The sequence below is a fragment of the Camellia sinensis genome, chromosome 5, assembly GCF_055761805.1.
Source record: "Camellia sinensis isolate YWXY chromosome 5, ASM5576180v1, whole genome shotgun sequence".
NCBI classification, from domain to species: domain Eukaryota; kingdom Viridiplantae; phylum Streptophyta; class Magnoliopsida; order Ericales; family Theaceae; genus Camellia; species Camellia sinensis.
In genome coordinates this window covers 212,044,349-212,064,210 of record NC_138965.1, presented here as the reverse complement: position 1 = coordinate 212,064,210, position 19,862 = coordinate 212,044,349, and the positions used below count along the sequence as shown (strand labels likewise).

The following is a 19,862-nucleotide window of genomic DNA, read 5'->3' as shown; positions in this document are numbered from 1 at the left end:
TGCTATAATCCAAAACAAACGGGGCCTAATTGTCCTAGTTTTAGAACCATATTTACCTTGCATGTCTGTGCCTATTTCAACAAGGACTCTCTCCTTGGTCGGATTGGAATAAATTTGTTCAAGGGTCTCAATTTTATCTGACTTAAAAATTACATCTTCATTAAGATTCACTGACGTAGGAGTCATATCTTATCCAACTTACACCATAACCTCGACCAACATTCTTTCACTACGGGACACCTCGATTCGAGATCATGTGTTGCATAATTCGTATAATTCACGTCATAGACCCACAAGGCCTTATTTAAAACAATAATGTTAGGTAATTTAAAATTTTGTGACTTAAATGGCTCAAATTACGCAAAATAACATCGTTTTGACAGATTTTAAGTGTAAAACAACGTCGTTTTGACAGATTTGAGCCATCTGAACTATAAAATTTTGAACTACCAAATATTTTTTTATTTAAAAATACGTCTCACAAACATTATCCTATTGCTATTAGGCAAATGCTAATAAGTAGAAACATTTTTATTTTTTATTTCACTGATAAAGAATATCATTTATTTACAAGAAACAACCTTTAGAGCATTATTAATGTTACAAGAAAAATATTATATATAATCTTATTTATTAAATTATTTGTTTTATTATTGGATACAAGTGGAGAGATCTCATTTTTATTTAATGAAGTGGGTCCATTGCTTTGTTTCTTGAAGTGAAAAAATAAGATAAGAAATGAGGGATTATCTATAGCATCACACTCATGTTACACTTTTTGTCAAAATCATTTTAAAAATTATAAAAAAAAAGAAAAATGTTGAAACTAATAAAAAAATATTTTAAAATTATTGAAAAAATACCTTTTATGCTCTTTACACTTTTTTGAGTGTGTGTTATTCGTGAAGGACTTGTTAGGGAGACGTTTATTATTGGAGAAATAATATTTTAGTAGAACTGTGATAAAATAATTTTATTTTTATGATTGTGAAACTCTATACTAGGTAAAATTGTGTGTTGAATATAAAAAAAAAAATAACGTGAAATAGAAATCCAAAAATCTTTTCAATATCTTTAAAAAAAAAATTCATATATAATACAATTATTTTAAAATTATTCCACTAAAATATTATTTGACATTCGATATTGGTGAATGTTATGAGCCAAGGTTCTCTCCTTGCCGTCTCATACTTGCGCTCGTTCTTGCAGGTCTTCGGGTCTATTTTTAGGCCCAATTTTAATAATCCGAACCGTTCATATTTTATGATTTATTCAGTATATCATACCTGTAAAAAATCAAGTTGATCGGATATCAGAAAGTATATGTTTGGAAAACTGTTTTTTAAATTCTTTAAAAAATAGTTTTTAGTTCAATTTTTCGAACACATACTTTCTGATATCCGATCAACTTGATTTTTTACAGGTATGATATACTAAATAAATCATAAAATATGAACGGTTCAGATTATCAAAATTGAGCTTAAAAGTAAATCCGAAAATCTGCAATAACGGATGCAAATACAAGAGTTACAAGGAGAGGATCCTCGTTCGAATGTTATACACCTAGAAAGGCAAACCCCTTTTTATCTAATCTTCATCAAATAGGGCAATATAGCCTCAGTTGTAGGGTGCTCGTGCCCTTAATATTGCGGCTACCCGTGCAATGGGTTGACTTTACGGTTTTCATTTTTTTAATTATATAATGGATTATATTGAGAAAATGATTATAATTATTTTTTTAAAGTTAAAAGTTACTCATAAGTAATTTTTTTGTGAGAAAAAAAAGTATGTTATAATTTAGGAAGTGAATTATAATTCACTTTTCAAAATGGGTCAATGTCTGTATTATTACTATATATAGGGGTTGTTTGGGATGTTTTAAATAAGTATATTTTTTTATTTTTTATGAAATGTGGTTTGGGTATGAGTTGAATTTGAAGTGATGTGGTAAAGAGGTGATATAATTTAAATAAGATGGTATAATTTAAATAAGATAGTAACTTTTTAATTTTTTGACTTTTTTAAGAGATACCAAATAAGGTCATATTATTGGTAAAATTATTAAATTAATATAATAATTATATATAACATAATAAACAAAATGTAATAAAATATATAATAAACAAAAGGTAATAAAATATATAATTATTTTATTATAATAAACAAAAGGTAATAAAATATATAATTATTATAATTAAAAACTCGGACTAAAAAATCCATTGAAGGGTTGTCCATCGAAAGGGTTGCGTGAAGTTCAAGCCGAATTTTTACTATTTCATAAGAGATTTTGGGGCTATTTTACTTTAATATAAAAATTATTTTAGTACGTTCAACTCAAATTTTAATTTTTATTATATTTTAAAATAAATTTGTGAATAAAGAAAATACATATTAAATTTTAAAATAAATTTTTTTTATGGTACACCTTAATCAATTATATGTATTTTTCTTATTTAAATCTGTTTATCTTCTTCTCCAAATTTCAATTATTTTCTATTTTTTTTTTTGTTTTTCACTCTACAACTCCAATCACTACAAAAAAACCAAGATTTAGTAGCGGCCAAAACTGTCGCTAAAAGCAGGAAAAAGCGTCGCTAAAAATTAAAACACCTTTACCCGCGTTTGCAATAGTGGTGGCCAAACCGCCGCAATAACCCCGTCGGCATATCCTTATAGTGACGTTTTTCGCAAACGCTGGTATAGTTATTTTTATTGCGACGGTTGATGTAGTGGCAGTTACAAATGTCGCTATATCTTGAATTTACCAATTACTTGCTAACTTTATAGCGACGGGTCGACTGCTGCTATATCCTTCACTTTTGCGACATTTTGTAAACCGTTGCTATATCCTTCACTTTTGCGACATTTTGTAAACCGCTGCTATATTTTGACTCTATTCCATCAGTTTTACACTGTCGCTATAACCATATAATTCGTTTCGAATTTTATTTACAGCGACGGTTATTAACCACTGTTGTAGGCTATATATATATATATATTTTTTTTTTGGTAGGGGGGGATGAATAAAGTCATAAATAAAACGACAAAAAACTACAAGATAGAAGGGATATACCCTTAGGAACAAACCAACTATACAAAGACACATAAACCAAAAAACAAAAAAAGACAATCTACACAACAAAAACCATCCTGTTCACACACCACATAAGCAAAGAGCAAATGAGGACAAGAACAAGGCAAACAATTCCAAAAAAAAACCTAAGAGCAACATAACCTGATTACATTGAAAAGATCCAAACAAGAAAAGGAACTAGAAACAAAACCCAAAAGGCCATATTACAGGGACAATTTGATTACAAAATGATCAAAACAGACATCATAGCCCTGCTCACATTATATATCTATAACAACACTATTTTATTCTAATGGCTCAATGCTCAATAATTGTAAAAGGTAAAAGAGTCTGCATTTTCATAATCCCAAAATATCCAAAACACCTTAATTAAAAGGTTCATTACATAAGCCTGTAATACAAAAAGATCCAATGTTTCTAGCAAACTAATAGCCCACACCATAATCCAAAAGAAAAACTTGTCACATAACAATAGTACTCAAAAGTATTACTCGTGACACCATTTTATAAAGATCTCCATGAAAAATGTTCAAATCGAGAAATGACGTCCATTGTTTGATACTTCATATTATCTTATTTCCTGCAATAAAAATAATTGAATGAGTATAAGTATCATTTTCAATTTTAAAATCTATAAAGAAAATTTAGACAACAAATAATTCTCGACAAGTCTTATTTTATTTTATTTTGGTAAGTATATGGTTTACATATAAAAAAATAAAGATTACAATGAAGTTGAAGATCATCAAGCCAAACATTAGTAGCAGCCACCAAATCAAGCAACCACTAGCAACATCTAAGGGTCTATTTTTAATTGTATATTACAGTTTGATACGTTGCTGATATTCAAATTTGTTCGATTTTTGCCCAATTCTTTATTTCATTGGTTTGTTTGGTATTTTTACGGATGCCAATAAAGGAAGCAAAGTAGAGAAGTCAACCTATCAAACCCCAATTTCGTCCAAACTAACTAACTAACAATTTATTGGTAAAGAAGTCATTAACAATGGTTCTAAATTTGTGTCAATGTATGTGTATTGTAATGATGATTTACCTCGATTAGAAGGTTGCATTTCATGACTCCGAAAAGAGGAGAAGCTTGGTCCGGAATGCCACTATATCCATCTGTCGCCTAATTTATACAATAAAATTTACATAAGTATGCATAAATTTAGAAAATGATAACATATGATAAATACATCATATAAAAGAATATGTTATATGTAGTTATACCTGCAAACCACTAGAACTATGTCTCTGACTCATCAAAAATGCTACTTGCTCTTTTAAAGAGTTTATTACAGCATCTTGAGCTTGCAACTGAATACCTTGAGTTTGTAACTGATCACCTTGAGTTTTTAGTTGTTCCTTCAACTCAATTATAGTGTCTTTGTCTCTCATTCTCTCTTCATCAGAAACCATTCTTAAGTGGTCAAAATTATTGCACATGAAGCCATGCTTGGAAGGAGTAGGCCCAAATCCTAAACCTCGAACACGACCATGATGCTCTTTACCCATCACTTGAGAATAAATATCATTTGGTGACCAAGATATACGTCCACCAACATTTCCTTCGGAGCTGCTTGGTTGTGAGTTCATCAAAGCTTCTAGTTTTTCCTGTAGCATAAATGGGGGGAAAAAAATAAGACGACAAAAAGCGAAAGTGATTGTTTGCCACAAACACATTAGAATTTTGAAAATGTAACTTATTAAATGGGCATACAATTTTTGTAGCTGCTGCTTCATTGACTGGTGTCCCATCTTTCCTTTTGTGAAGCGGTATATATAATTTTGCTCGATCTAGTGCAATCTTATCTTTTTGCTCCTATGTAACAATCATATCGTTTGAGAATAAATTCATAATATAATGCACTAACCAAATTCAAAATATAAAAGAAGGAATGAAGTTTGAAATACCATATCATATGCATGTTGTGCATAAGTTTTAGATCCTCCCGTATGTGCACTTGTTTGCTCTCGCCTGCTTTCCTTATTGGTTGCACTAAGTTCCTTCACTCATAAATGCATAACAATATGTTAAAAAAAAAATGATATAATGACATTGTATTATTTGATAGAAAACATACATCTATGCATACCTGTCCTTCCTTTGAAAACCAATACGCGACAAGGTCAGCATAGTGCTCACGGTTAACTGTTAAAGGTGCAGTAGCTACTATCTGTGCTGCTATCTTTGTCTCATCATAGTACTTTGCTTTTAAACTACATTTCCAATTTCTCCATTTCTCTCCCATTGACTTCAATGTTCGATGCCTAATCATATCCCTTCTCTCATCTTGAGGAATGGCAAACTTGGACTACAATTGTATGGTTTTTCATGTTATGAACATTCTTAAAATTATCAATACAATAATATAAACTAAATTTGTGCATTTCTTTGCCTAATTCTCATATTTTTACATGGAGATAATGAACCACACTAATTTCATACTTCTTACTTCTAGACGACACCTATATCCTAATATAGGAAAGGAACTTTCAGACAATCCTATCAACAATTTTCTTTACCACTGTAGTAGAATTATCACAAAATACTTGTAGTTAGAAAATTACCTCGATAATATTCCAACAATCTTCTTTATACTGATCTGGCACTTCATGCCAATTCTTGTACTTAATTGGGCATAAGTATGGCTTCCTAGCAATGGTGCCTATGAAGCGACTGAATATACCACCCTCTGTAGAAACAGCCTACAAATCCTTGTTGAAAGTGAGCATAATGCGTTCTTCTGGAGTCAAATTCCACACTTCAACCATACGTGTAATTCCCCGCGTGTTTCGCTTGGTCGATTCATCTATTACAATACAACAATGATATATATCATGGAAGTTAAGGGTGACTTGTAATTTGTACCTCAACTAAAAATCTAATAATACCTGTACGTTGCATTTCTTCTTCCCTTAACCAGTCCTCATCTAAATCATCTTCAAACTGAGGGTTAACCTCTGATTCTTGAGGTTGAGGATGTGGAACATGTGATGGAGCATGTGAGGAGGGATGTGACCAACTAGGTTGTGAAGAGCCATTTGATCGACTAGGCTGTGAAGTTTCATTTGGCCGATTAAGCTGTAAAGAGGCATTTGAACGACTAGGTTGTGAAGTTCTATTTGGCCAGTCCATCTGTGGAGAGCCAATTGAGTGACTAGGTTGTGAAGTTCCACTTGGTGCGTTAAGCTGTGAAGGGTTATTTGGTTGGCTAGGCTGTGAAGAGTTATTTGACTGGCTAGGTTGTGAAGAGCCATTTGATCGCTTATTTTGGGATCCTTCTCAAGATTGCAAGTTCTAAATCGTTTCTTTGCCATATCTGCTAGATAAACAATAGATGTAATTAATCAAACACAAAGATATTAATCAAATTAAATGAGCATTTATCATAGTATACTAAAGATATTAGAGAACATAAGCCATAGGAAAAGCTCATATACACCTCGTAAGATTATTTTCATTTTCTACTTCTAAGGAGATTTTCTGTACACAATGCATGGAAAGAGGAACAGATCTGTTACAATGGTGGATTGGGTATAAATTTAGAATCTTGGAATGGAAAATATGGGATGTGTTTCCTTTTGCTGCACTGTAGTATTTGTGGAGGGGCAAAATGATTGTAAGTTCATTGGTTCTCAACTAAGGGTGCAGTCTCTAGTAAATGGTGTTTGATTGTCTTGGCACGGTTGTAGGGGTGAAGAAGGTGCCAATCCTGAGTCTGCTCTTGATTTTTTGGCAAAACACTGTCAGTGGGCTGTGGTGACATTAGGCCCTAATGGATGCATTGCAAAACATGGAAAAGAGGTCAGTGATATGTTATATTTGTCTCCTCTTCCATAGTTTTGGTTATTAGAAATATTAATATATAACTTGGTTATATATATAAAATCTGTGGAACTTTGAAAGGTAACTATTCCATGGAATCTTATAATAATCTCTCTTCCAAAGGCACATGTGTACCCCTTATGGAATGGATATTATAATTGGTATCATCCTAAACATTGTGAGTCTGAATTTGTTTTGTAATGATCATGGCAAGTACACAAGATTAACACAAGACATTTATTCTGTTTTAAGTACACAATATGCTCTCTTTTAGTATATAGTAAGTCTACAGACACATATCTAACTACAGAAACAGATCTACGTACAGAACATTAGCACTAAAAAAGTGCACTTTTATATTTTTTTACTTTTTGGTAAGTAATGGATAGAATTTCATTACCTCTTTCAGATTGTTCGAGTTCCAGCAATTGGGGAGGCAAAGGCAATAGATGCCACTGGAGCAGAGGACCTGTTTGCAAGTGGGTGTTTTTACAGATTGGTAAAGGGGCTAAACCTAGAGGAATGCTGCAAAGTGGGCTTATGCAATGGTGGCTCTGTTATTCGGGCTCTTGGGGGTGAGGTCACACCACAGAACTGGCAATGGATGCATAAACAAATGCAGACCAAGGGCCTCACTGTCCCCAGTAGTGATGAGTGATATCTCCTGTCAAAGAGGATTTTTTTAGGGTTTGGGTAATCATTATTGCTATTGTTTTATGAGTCAATGTTATTTGGCATTAATGATAGGCCAAATCAATTAACTAACCATGAACTAATCAATATTTTCACAGACCATAAGATTTAAACACTGAAGCCAAGCAAAACTGTACACATTTTGTGCCTTTCTTCACCAATAATACTAACCATTTAGGTTCAAAGTATGAATCAAGGTGTGATCAGTAAGATAGATAAAGAGACATGCATGCGGATAAAGAACATAGCATGACAAGGTTCAACATAAGCAAATATAGCATGACAAGGTTAAACATAAGAATTTGCCTCTGTTCTGTTCATGTAAAATTGGTGAACATTGAGAAAATCCTCAAGGTACTTTAAGTGGCAAATGTGGGGCCTAACCTGGGACCAATACCTTATTTGTAAGTAATATTCCTTTTTGTGGGACCTTTTGGTCATTTAAAAAAATTTTATAAAAACTGAGGGCTCTCTCATAAGCTCTTTTGATGTACATGGGTGGCATCCGCTTGATGCTAATTAATGTAGTCATTATTTACTAAATAAATAAATAAATGGTGTAGGAATTTACATAGGCTGCAATACATGTATACAAATATGTATGTGCATGTATATATATATTTATGTCTCGGAAGTTGTAGAAGTTCACTCTCAATTAGATCATAATTGTAACCACCAATGGTTATATTCAGAAGATGCCCAAACAAAATATGAGGTAAAGAGGGATCTGCAAATGTTAACTACACAGATCAAACCCATGCATATGATGAGAGAGAGAGAGAGAGAGAGAGAGAGAGAGACCTCAAACAAAGTTAAATCACTACCAGCAGTTATGTTCCAGACAATTCTAGTGGCCCTCTCTATGCCAATATCTAATAAAGGTGATTGAACGGCATTTAATGCAGCATCTCTTGCTCTGGACTTTCCTACACAAGAACAAATACCACAAGATAACTTAGAGAAATTTGGCCACTCATCCTATTTCATCAGACTAAAACAAAGCCAAAAGCAAAATGCAGAGAAAAAATAAAACAAAAATATATCTGTCCATACATTTTCCTTTCTTGGCTTAATTAAGGTTACTTACATTACTTTCTTTTTTTTTTTTCGATGCCAAAAAGCCCAGCCTATCATAATCAGACTGACCACTAAAACAGAATACATTAACTGAGCAGCCACCAACCAGTAAACAAAATTGAGCAGACCAACAAAGCTAAGCAGACCAACCACTACAAGAGACCAAACAGAGCAGACAGCAGCAAAGCAAGCCATACAGCAGCAGCAGCAGAGATTCACCACAGTAGCAAAAACCTCTATTGCATTGAGATTTCATCAGCAAAAACAGTACTCAATTAGTACTCTATCACCCTAAAGCCAAAGGCCATCACTACAACATTGCACTCAGTAGCACCAAGGATCACCACTAAACATATCAGGACAGCACTCAACAAACCAGTACTCACCTCAGTAGCAAAGAAACCTCTATTGCATACAGCAACAAATAATCACCACGAAGCACCATCCAGCAGTAGCAGAGGTTCACCACAATAGCAAAGAAACCAACAGTAGACAACTAAGGAAACAGAACTGGTGCCTTAAAGACCAGCAGTAGACAACTAAGGAAACAGAACCAGCAACCTGAACCACAAGCTAAGAACTCTGCAGCCTGATGGTAATGCACACTCAAAACTGGTGCCTAATATTCCAGCAGAAACAGCAGCCTTATCCACACTAGCAGACTTCTACCTTACAAACCAGCACCTGAACTGATTCCTTGAAAACCAGCCCAGAACTGAAACACAACAAACCTGCTACTAGCAGACTAGAAGCACCAATGCAAACTTAGAACTCTGCAGCCTGAAGCTAATGCACACCCAAACTGGGGACTAGTATTCCAGTAGAAACAGCAGCCTTACCACACTAGCAGTCTTCTACCTTACAAACCAGCACCCGAACTGTTGCCTTGAAAACCATCCCAGAAGCATACCACAATAACTCGGATCTCACACCAGACCACAATAACACAGATCAAACAACACAGGGACAGATCAGAAAGAAACAGAAATTAGCTAGACAGTAACCTTAGCCAAGGCAGACTAAAACCTGTTGAAGATGATGTACAATGTCATTGACTGAGTTACTTATATTACTTAATTCAGATAAGTATTCAGTGCTACCTTCAACATATTTAATTTCTTATAGGAATTCATAATATTAAAATTTAAAACCTTAGAAAAGCATTTAAAAAAAAAAAGGATCGTAATTAAAATCTAGCCACTGAAGAACACAATAAAAAATTGATTTGGCCTATCATTAATGCCTTAAAAATCCCTAGGGATAGTTTGAGCACAATAATTTGACTAGAATTTTGAGCAGGCTGAATGTAATCATATCAAAATCGGATAGTACATAGTTCAGGTTAGGCAAGCACAGCACCAGCATTATGGTGCAGATGCCCAGAGGCAACACATTAAACTGCTCTGTAAGAAAGAGGCTCCAACACATCCACATCATCCCAAGTGTTGTTAGTAAACTCCTTAGTTCATTAAACATCACATGACACAATAATAGTACTACATTCAGACAGGTGCGGACATACATGACTATACTCACCTCTCTTAGACGAATGCAGACTTCTTTCTTCTCAAGATATGATATACCTAGATTCGCCAACTAAAAGTTAAAACCAGAGAGAGCAAAAAAACATATTGTCCAGATGCTGATTTGACAGTCCAAGTTTTTAATAGCTATATTTAACAACAAACATTAAAATAAAAAACACGGGTTGCCATACATATATGAAACTAAGAAATTTGAAATTTATATTCAAAAGCAAATCATGTTTCAAAGATTAACATGAGAATAAATAAATTAAAATCAAACTAGTTGAACTCAATAGCTAGACATCCTCATCTAAATCATCTTCATCGATCAGTTGGTTATCAAGTGGAAGTGGTATATTGATTGTCGTTCCATCAGTATCATTTCTAGCCCAATTGAGGTTTTCATTCGCATCCACATGAGTGTCTTCAACTATCATATTATACGGCTCGTTATCATAGTAATTGTCAACATCACCATCACCCAATTCAGTAGTACCAACATCAAACACATCCCTCGCTTTTGTTTTAACAACAACCAACCAATTTTCATGCCTTACATCTCCCACATAATAAACTTGTGTTGCTTGAGATGACAAGACAAATGGTTCATCATTTAACCGTTCTCCAGTATGTATCAAATGTGAAAAATTTACAAGGTTAAAACCATATTCATCTATCTTGTAGCCTCTACTTGTGTTCACATCAGCCCGATTGCATTTGAATAGTACATATTTCAACTTGTCAAAATAATTCAGCTCAATGATATCAAATAAAACACCATAATACATGGTGCCTCATTCAGTGGCCACACAAACCCCACTATTCTGAGTTTTCTTCGTCTCCTCGTAATTTTTAATTCGGAACTTAAAACCATTAACAACATATCGTTTGAATCGTCTAGCTAGAGTGTTTGGGCCTTGGGCAAGCCACTTGATTTCATCAGTAAGTTGTTGCTTTCTTGTGTCATCCATAGCTACAACCTGATATATTATAGAATCCATTAAAATGATTACATTAATCTCTATGCTAAAAATTATATATGATAATAGTATTATTTAATAGCTACATACTTACATATGATCGAAACCACTCACAAAACTTTTCCATATGCATCTTATTAAGAACTTCATCAGTTAGACGACGCGGATGACTTTGTCTCTTTATATGCTCCTTGTGTTCTCTGTATGTTTATTCCTAACTTGTGTTACTATTGCAAGTATTAAAATGGGAAACTCAAACTTATTTATATACCATAACTCATAAATATTGCTTACATCCGATATGGTTGAATTTCATCATTGTTAAATAGCACATAACGATGTGCTTGTATCCATGACTTTTGATCAAGTTCGATATTCATTATTGCCCCTGTAGAATCTTCCACATTTCTTAAGGGTCGATTGAATACAGTTTCAATAGATTCCAAATACCGCGAACAAAATATTAAACACTCTTCAGCTATGTATCCTTCTGCAATAGAGCCCTCTGGATGGGCTTTATTACGAACATAAGATTTTAGTCGTTGGAGATACCTACATGAAAAACAGCATGATTATAGATCGACTAAATTGGATGTCATTGTGATGTGGATTAAAAACACAAATGGATACAAGTTGTCACGCCTAACCTCTCAATGGGATACATCCATCTATAGTGAACTGGGCCAGCAATTTTAGCCTCAGTGGCCAAATGGACGACTAAATGCACCATAACAGTAAAAAAGGAGGGAGGGAAGATTCTCTCCAAATTGCATAAAGTCAGTACAATTCGAGATGCAAGTCGGTCAAGCTCTTCCATTTGCAAGACTTTGGAACATATTTCCCTAAAGAAACAAGATAACTCAATTAGAGGTGAAACGACTTTTTTTGGTAATGTTCCTCGTAATGCGATAGGAAGAAGTTGCTGCATCAAAATATGACCATCATGACTCTTCAAACCTATAATCTTACGCTGTCTAAGTTGAATACAACGTGAAATATTTGAAGCATAACCATCTGGGACTTTTACCCCTTTCAAAACTTTCAAGAAGTCATCTTTCTCTTTTAAAATCATTGAGAAGCAAGCTGGAGGCAAATATGTCTTATTGGAACTGATCTTTTGTGGGTGAAGTTCATGTCTTATACCCATCTCTTGTAAGTCAAGACGTGCCTTCAAGTTATCCTTTGTCTTCCCATCTAAATTCAACAATGTTCCATATACATTATCAATCACATTTTTCTCTATATGCATCACATCAAGATTGTGACGCAATTTTTGATTTGCCCAATATGACAATGTAAAAAATATACTTCTTTTCTTCCATGGTTGTGTCTCATCACCATCCGCTTGTTTCTTTCTTTTTTTGTTTTTTTCATTTGCCTTTGTCTTCCCAAATTTGTAATCAAGGTCTTCTGTTTGCATCATGATCTCAAAGCCAGATAGTATATCAGGAGCTGATTCTATTTCTTGTTTGCCATCAAATGATGCTCTATCTTTACGAAATCTATGATCTTTATCCAAGAAACGCCTATGGCCCATAAAACAATATTTCCCTCCATGTTTTAACCATCGAGAATGAGTCTCATAATTACAAGAAGGACATGCAAGAGCACCCTTGGTATTCCAACCAGACAAATCACCATATGCGGGAAAGTCATTTATAGTCGACATTAGAGCTGCATGCATTTGAAAGTTCTCTTTGGAAGATATATCATAAGTTTGTACTCCAACATCCCATAATTCCATCAATTCTTCAACTAAAGGCTGCATATACACATCTATGTCATTCGAAGGGGAGCTCGGACCAGGAATAAGCAATGATAGGATGAAAGAAGATCTTTTCATGCACATCCATGGAGGCAAATTATATGGGACCAATATGACCGGCCATATACTATAATTAGTACTCATATTCCCATAAGGGTTAAATCCATCTGCTGCCAACCCCAACCTGACATTGCGGGAGTCAAAGGAAAAATCTACATATTGAGAGTCGAATGTTTTCCAAGCCATAGAATCGGCAGGATGCCTCATTATGCCATCATTTGTACGACCTTCAGCATGCCATTTCATATAAGCAGCTGTTTTTGAAGACATGAACAACCTCTGCAATCGAGGCTTCAAGGGAAACCACCGTAAAACCTTTGCAGCCTTTTTCTTTCTCTTTTTAGATGAAGTACTCATATTATGCTGCAAATCATTCTCATTTGTTTCCCACCTTGAAGCACCACAATGACACACTTCATCATTTGCATGTTCTTTCCAAAATAACATACAATCATTAGGACAAGCGTGAATCTTTTCATAACTGAGACCTAAATCCTTAATAATCTTCTTGGCATCATAAGAGGCTTTCGGCAAATTTGCATCTGAAGGAAGCATATCTCTCAAAATTTGAAGCAACATTGTGAATGAGTGGTTGCTCCATCCATTAAGACATTTCAAGTGATACAGATGCACAATTGCTGACAACTTGCTAAAATTCTTGCACCCTTCATACAAAGGCTTCTCAGCATCTTTCAGTAAGTCGTAAAATTTTTGTGCCTCTTCATTAGGATCTTCTTGAGGTCGTTGCATGCTTGGACCTTGATCAGATGGTTCTGGTAAATTACTTTCTTCTGCATATTCATTTATATTTTGGGTGTGCATGGGAAACACGTCCCGCAACATGTCACGTATATCACCATACTCAGGTCGTATTTCTTCATGGCTTTGACTAGTTTTACTCGAAGTCGTTGCAGACATAATTTCCCCGTGAAGATACCAACAATTATAACCCGGACTAATTCCATAGGATACCAAGTGATCATGTACAACTTCTAAAGTCAACATGTATGAATTCACACATCTCATACATGGACATGAAATTGTTCCATCATTAGATACATTGTGAGAAGCAAACTCTAAAAATTCTTTAATCCCTTGCATATAATCTCTTGACAATCTACTCTTCTTCATCCAACTCTTATCCATTGATAATTAACTAAATTGAAGTACCACGAAACAAAATGAAAAGTTAAATATATTATATAAAGAGTTATCTATACTAATATAAAAAAGCACTACACAATTTAGTGTAGGTACACATAATTGAATTATTTGTATATGACTTTTCATGTATATCTTTTCCTAAAATTGAACTATTTTATATTTGATACGTTTCATTTTTTTTTTATTTGTTTTCTTCAATTTCATTTTCACAATTTATGTAGCATTTTAATTTTTATGAGTTATGATTTTTTTTACCCCGTCGACTCCATTTGATGGAACATAAGGCTTAGTTTGGTTTGGTTATGATTTTTTGCTGTCTTTCACGTGCACATGCAAATACATAATGAAAGTTTGGTTGTTGAAGGTTACGAAAAATCTCTTGTACAATACATTATATGGTTTAAACTCCATGATTAAATTTAAGTATTACATAATAGATAAGAAAAATCTCTAATATAATACACTATTTCTAAGAAAATACTACAATTCTACCTTAGTACATAAATTTTTTATGAATTAAAGGGAAAACAATAACATTGAAAAAGTAATCTATACTAAACTTGTGGCACATCGATTGGTGTCCAGATTAGGGATTCAGCTTTTATTTGAGTAATTATAACATGCAGCATTCTACTCACGTAATGTATACAATGTACACGTATAATTTTTTTAGTATCTGTGTTTCATAGTTAATAATGTGTCAAGAAAACAATCAGCTGCAAAGCTAAAGCTATTAGCGAATGGGTCCAACAATATATATCAAACTCTCAAAGAACTTCAAGTACTGCATACATAGTTCATTTCTAATCTCGCTCTTTTTTCGTCAGTTAAATCACATTCTTCTACAGCACCATTTATGCGTGTGACAAGTAACACCAAAGTAAATGATAATAAGCAGACACTGATGTGAAAGAGAACTGTATAGGAATAGATGACATCAACATCATCAAGTTCTAGACACTAAACAGAAACAACTTAACTTGTAATATTAAATGTTTAGCACAACCAATATCAACAAAATTAATTCACAAGAAAGTCACTAATTAAGTGCTTCCCCTCCCAAAAAATTAATATTTTTTGTTCACAGATACATGAAACGAAGAAGTAATAAACCAATAAACAATTAACATTATCCTCAAAAACTAACATTCCAATCCTGCAGCAACAGATTCCAACACTAATTTCAATCAAAGCTCACAACATAGCAGAGATTCACAGCTCAAGATGGCATAAATAACATACCATAGTGCAAAAATAGTTACCGACCGTGGTAAAATAAAATGACATCATTCGGAAGAAATCAAAAAGCTGCCCAAGTCTCCCAAATGGATAACTCTCAAACAGCCTAATGGATAACTCTCAAACAATGAAACCTAGTTGTGCCACCAGTACACTAGGAGCAGCCCCATTGCACACCTGAATGTACCCAAAGCATCAATGACAGCAGACCAGTGCAGAACAGCAAAAGCCAACCACAAGCCACAACCCCCTTATTATTAACACTACCTCCCACCCTTACAGTCATGCATAACAGAGTTTAACACACAGAGTTGAGAAGCCAAGAATTCAGACCAGTTGCAGGACACACCAGAAAGCATAATACCCATTATGCACACCAGAAAGCACACTAGAAAAAATTTGAATATTTGTATTGTTTGAATATAAATTTTCAAACAAAAATAAAATATTTGACTATAAACTTCAAAACAAAAATGAATAGTGTCTGCAAATTTTCTGTGATGTGCATCCCAGAATTTTTTTCCCCCTGATTTGAGTAAAATTTCCCCCTATTATGCCAGCTCACAAATAAGAGTGCCTTGGTGACAGAAAGAAATATGGTTCTAAGGGATTGTTTGGCTTAGCTAAAAAGTCACAAAAAAAAATCATAAAATCATAAAAAAGGTCAAAAATTCCTTCCATTCTCTCTACTATTTGCATGTTTTTGTATAGAAGTCAAAATCATTCCCAAACACTAATTTTTTTCACCTCATATTTTAACTAAATAGGCACTAAAAAGTTGATTTCCAAACAGACCATAATTTCTATGACCAATTATTGCAAGTGCTTGAAGAACTAAAAGTGGTTATGCAATATATGAGGTGAAAAAAATTAGTGGGTTCACATCCCTAACCTCAAGAAGACAAAAGCTGAACTTAATATTTATATGTTAATGGAAACATCTAGTGGGTTCACTTTCTCAAATAATAATATAAGGAGATATATGTACATGAGTATCATTTATGCCACCATTGTTGTTCCAGAAAGAAAACTCTTTGTGCAAAATTGTAACTTTTTTTGTTTGAGAAAAACAGTGGTTTTGGTTGCTATAAGTTATTCCATGTTAAGTGCTTCTACAAACTCTCTGTTGCAGTTGACTTAGTGGTGATGCATTCTCCTGAATATTCTCTTTTTTATCATTCTTAATTTTATTTCCTTTTTCTGTTTTCTTGGTTTATTTTTCCCCTTGACTCTCCTTAATGGAGGTAATTAAATGGGATAATCTCCCAAGGTGTTATAGTGATTGGGTTGATCTCTATGGCCCGTTAATCTCAATCTTTGAATTTTTGTTGAACATACTACTGGTTAATCTCAATCTTCTTCAAATTTTCATTGAACATACTATAGATGAACTGATTATCAACATATAGTGTTAGCATTTTATATTTAAAAGTTCTCTAATATCATACGCATCTATTTAATAGATATATAACAACAACCATGGGAATTCCCCAAAAGAGATAGTCAAGGGATGTCCTCTGGGCTCATTGCTTCCCAAAGGGGCTAGTCAAGGGATGTCCTTTGGGTTCATTTCCCCTTGTAGATTTCTGATGTGTGACTCGGCACATGGAAATCCAGGTCGGGGTCAGTACATACATATATTGAATACCAACAATTTTTTTTTTCTATTTTCTAAATTATTTTTCCAAATCAAAATCATTCAAGATGTTCATGAAATCCTTCAAAGTAGAGAAGTTTTGGAGATATTAGAAGCACTGAATGGAGTGGCAAGTCGTAGATTAACAATGAATTTCATTGACCCAAACTTAACCGAAGACAGTATAGGAAAAACATAGACAGAGATAGTAGAAGAAAGGGAGAATGGCAGAGAGATAAACCGAGAGACAAGAAGAAAGAAAGGGATAGAGAAAGAGAAACAGAGAAAGCAAACTGACCTTGAAATCACAGTGGGACGATGATGAATGCTGCGGGGAAGGATGAACGCCGATACGTCGCCATGGGGGAGGATGAACTCTGATGCTTCGCCAAACAGGGGTGCTGGACTAGGGCACAGTTTTAGATGAGTTGAACGATTTTTTTTTTTTTTTTGGACTGAAATTCTGATATGTTATCCACTCCTCACGAAAAAAAAATCTGATTTCGCGCGAAATCAGAGTTCGATTTGGCGGGCCTCTATTTTGATTGGCTTTTTAGTAACGGTTGTGTACAAACCGTCATTATTAAAAAATATATTGCAGCGTTTTAGGCAAAAAATGTTACTAAAAATTTAATTTTTAGTTGTGGTTAATAACCGCTACAATAGCCCATCTGTAGCAGCATTTTTTAGGCCGCTGCAATAAAAAACGCTGCTAAAACCTGATTTTCTTGTAGTGAATCCACTCTACCAAACTCACCGTTATCATCCACATTATTATTTTTTTATTATATTGTTACTTACAAATAGAAGAAAATTTAGATAAAATCAAACAATAGATGAGAATAAAAATCTAAATAGTTTTTTGAAGCAACCATCAAAGAGTATATAAGTATTTACATAAAAATCAAACTACAATTATTGATTTATGTGTTTTTTTTTTCATACATAAAAATGAATATTGAGCCTGTTTTTCGTCAATATTATTTGAAATTGCAGAGTCGAATAAAAAGTGAATTTGTTTAGTTCTAAAAATCTGAACAAATTCACTTTGTTCAATTTTGAAAGTCTGAACGCAAAATTCACCCTCATCCTCTTTCGCCGGTGTCGCCTTCGCTGATGTCAGGTTCCTTCATCGTGTTATTTGTATATACGTGAACAAAAGAAAAAAAATTCAAATGGTTTTTCAAAAATAATTTGAATTTTTTAATTTATTTTATTTAGGTAAACCTCAAAAAGGTAATTTGGAGAGAGAGAAAAAAAAAAGTATACTATATGTAAATTATAATTTTAAATAATTTAATAGGATATACTGAAAAATTAAACTCAAATAGAATTTTCCGAGACTTTGAACTTGTTTGGATTGTCTTTATTCAAATCTATTCCAATCCAATTCAAACATCGGGCTTAAATGATTATCCCCAATCTAATTCTAAAAAAAAAAAATATACTTCTTAAGCCCATATATATATATATGAACTAAGCAAATTAGCTTATTAAATAAAATACATTAAAAGCGGTTCATATATTCCAATATACAAATGAGATTGCCAAAATATAGGACTATAGTAGTCTTGAAAAAATATGGATAAATTACAAATATATCCCTTGATGTTTAATTAAAATATAAATTGTTATTTGTGATTTTAGTAATTACATTACACCTCTTAAGATTTCTAATTTCATAACAAATCATCCATTTTATTAATAAATTATCAAGCCAATTAACAGTTTTTAATGATGTTAAAAATTTGTTTCAATTAATAATTTAGGTAATTTTATTATTGTATAGGAAAACAATAATGAATTTTATTTTTTTAGTTAATTCTGTTAAATAAAAAATTTTAACAATTGAGTATTTATAATTTTTCAAACCACAAAAAATAATTTATACTTTAATTGGCATATTTATAATTTATCCAAAAACATTCATAGGCCGGGCTAGACAGGTAATTATAATATTAATTTAAATATATTAATTTTGGACCAAGTCGAGTTGCCGAGAGCAACAAGCCCAACCCTTATAAAATTAAGGGGAACTCACCAATAAGTCTTATATATAAAGTTCAAGACCTATCTAATTCTCAAACAAAACACTTGTAACAATTAGTTCTATATATTTTTAATTGCTACCAAAAAATCTTTTTTTTTTTTAATTTAAAGACACTGCTACATCCTACTACCGTCGGATTTTCGTCAAACAGTCACCGGAGATTCGTCAGAATGTTCAACATCACCGGGAAGTCGTCGGAGTATCGCCGGAAGTTCACCGGAATGTTAAGAATGTTAATGGAAGTCGTCGGAATGTTCAGAACGTTCACTGGACGTTAAAAACATCATTGGAGACTCACCGGAATGTCTAGAATATTGTCGGAAAAAATAAATAAATGGAAAAATTAGAGCGAAAAAACATAGTAAAATGTGCTAAATATTGATAAAGTAAAAAAAAAAAAAATGAAACGTCAGAAAACAGCAACAATGAAAAAAGCATATGCGATTTTTCAATTTTTGTAAAGTTTAAGCAAATAATCTCCAATATTGATCAAACTAAAAAGTAAGTTTTGAAACTGTAAAATGTTACAGTTTCAAAACAAAAATCTATTAAGTATTTATCCTTATTAATCAAACTGAAAAACATGTTATGAAACTGTAAAATTTGACGGTTCTAAAGAATGTTATGAAATGGTAAAATTTTACACAGTTTTATACCACGATTCATTCCAGTGCCAAAAAAAATTGAAACTGTAAAATTTTACATTTTTCACCGCATGTATCTAAAACTCGAAAACTTGTTTAAAA

General features: G+C 33.2%; 1 long non-coding RNA gene across 1 annotated transcript; it reads right to left on the bottom strand.

Moving 5' to 3' along the window:
- Positions 1-3,251: 3,251 nt before the first annotated feature.
- Positions 3,252-4,186, bottom strand: LOC114311924 (uncharacterized). The gene is made up of 2 exons (XR_014331017.1): positions 4,149-4,186; positions 3,252-3,674 (listed from the first exon to the last, which is right to left on the bottom strand). It is a non-coding gene; the product is annotated as an uncharacterized LOC114311924 (long non-coding RNA).
- Positions 4,187-19,862: the final 15,676 nt, after the last annotated feature.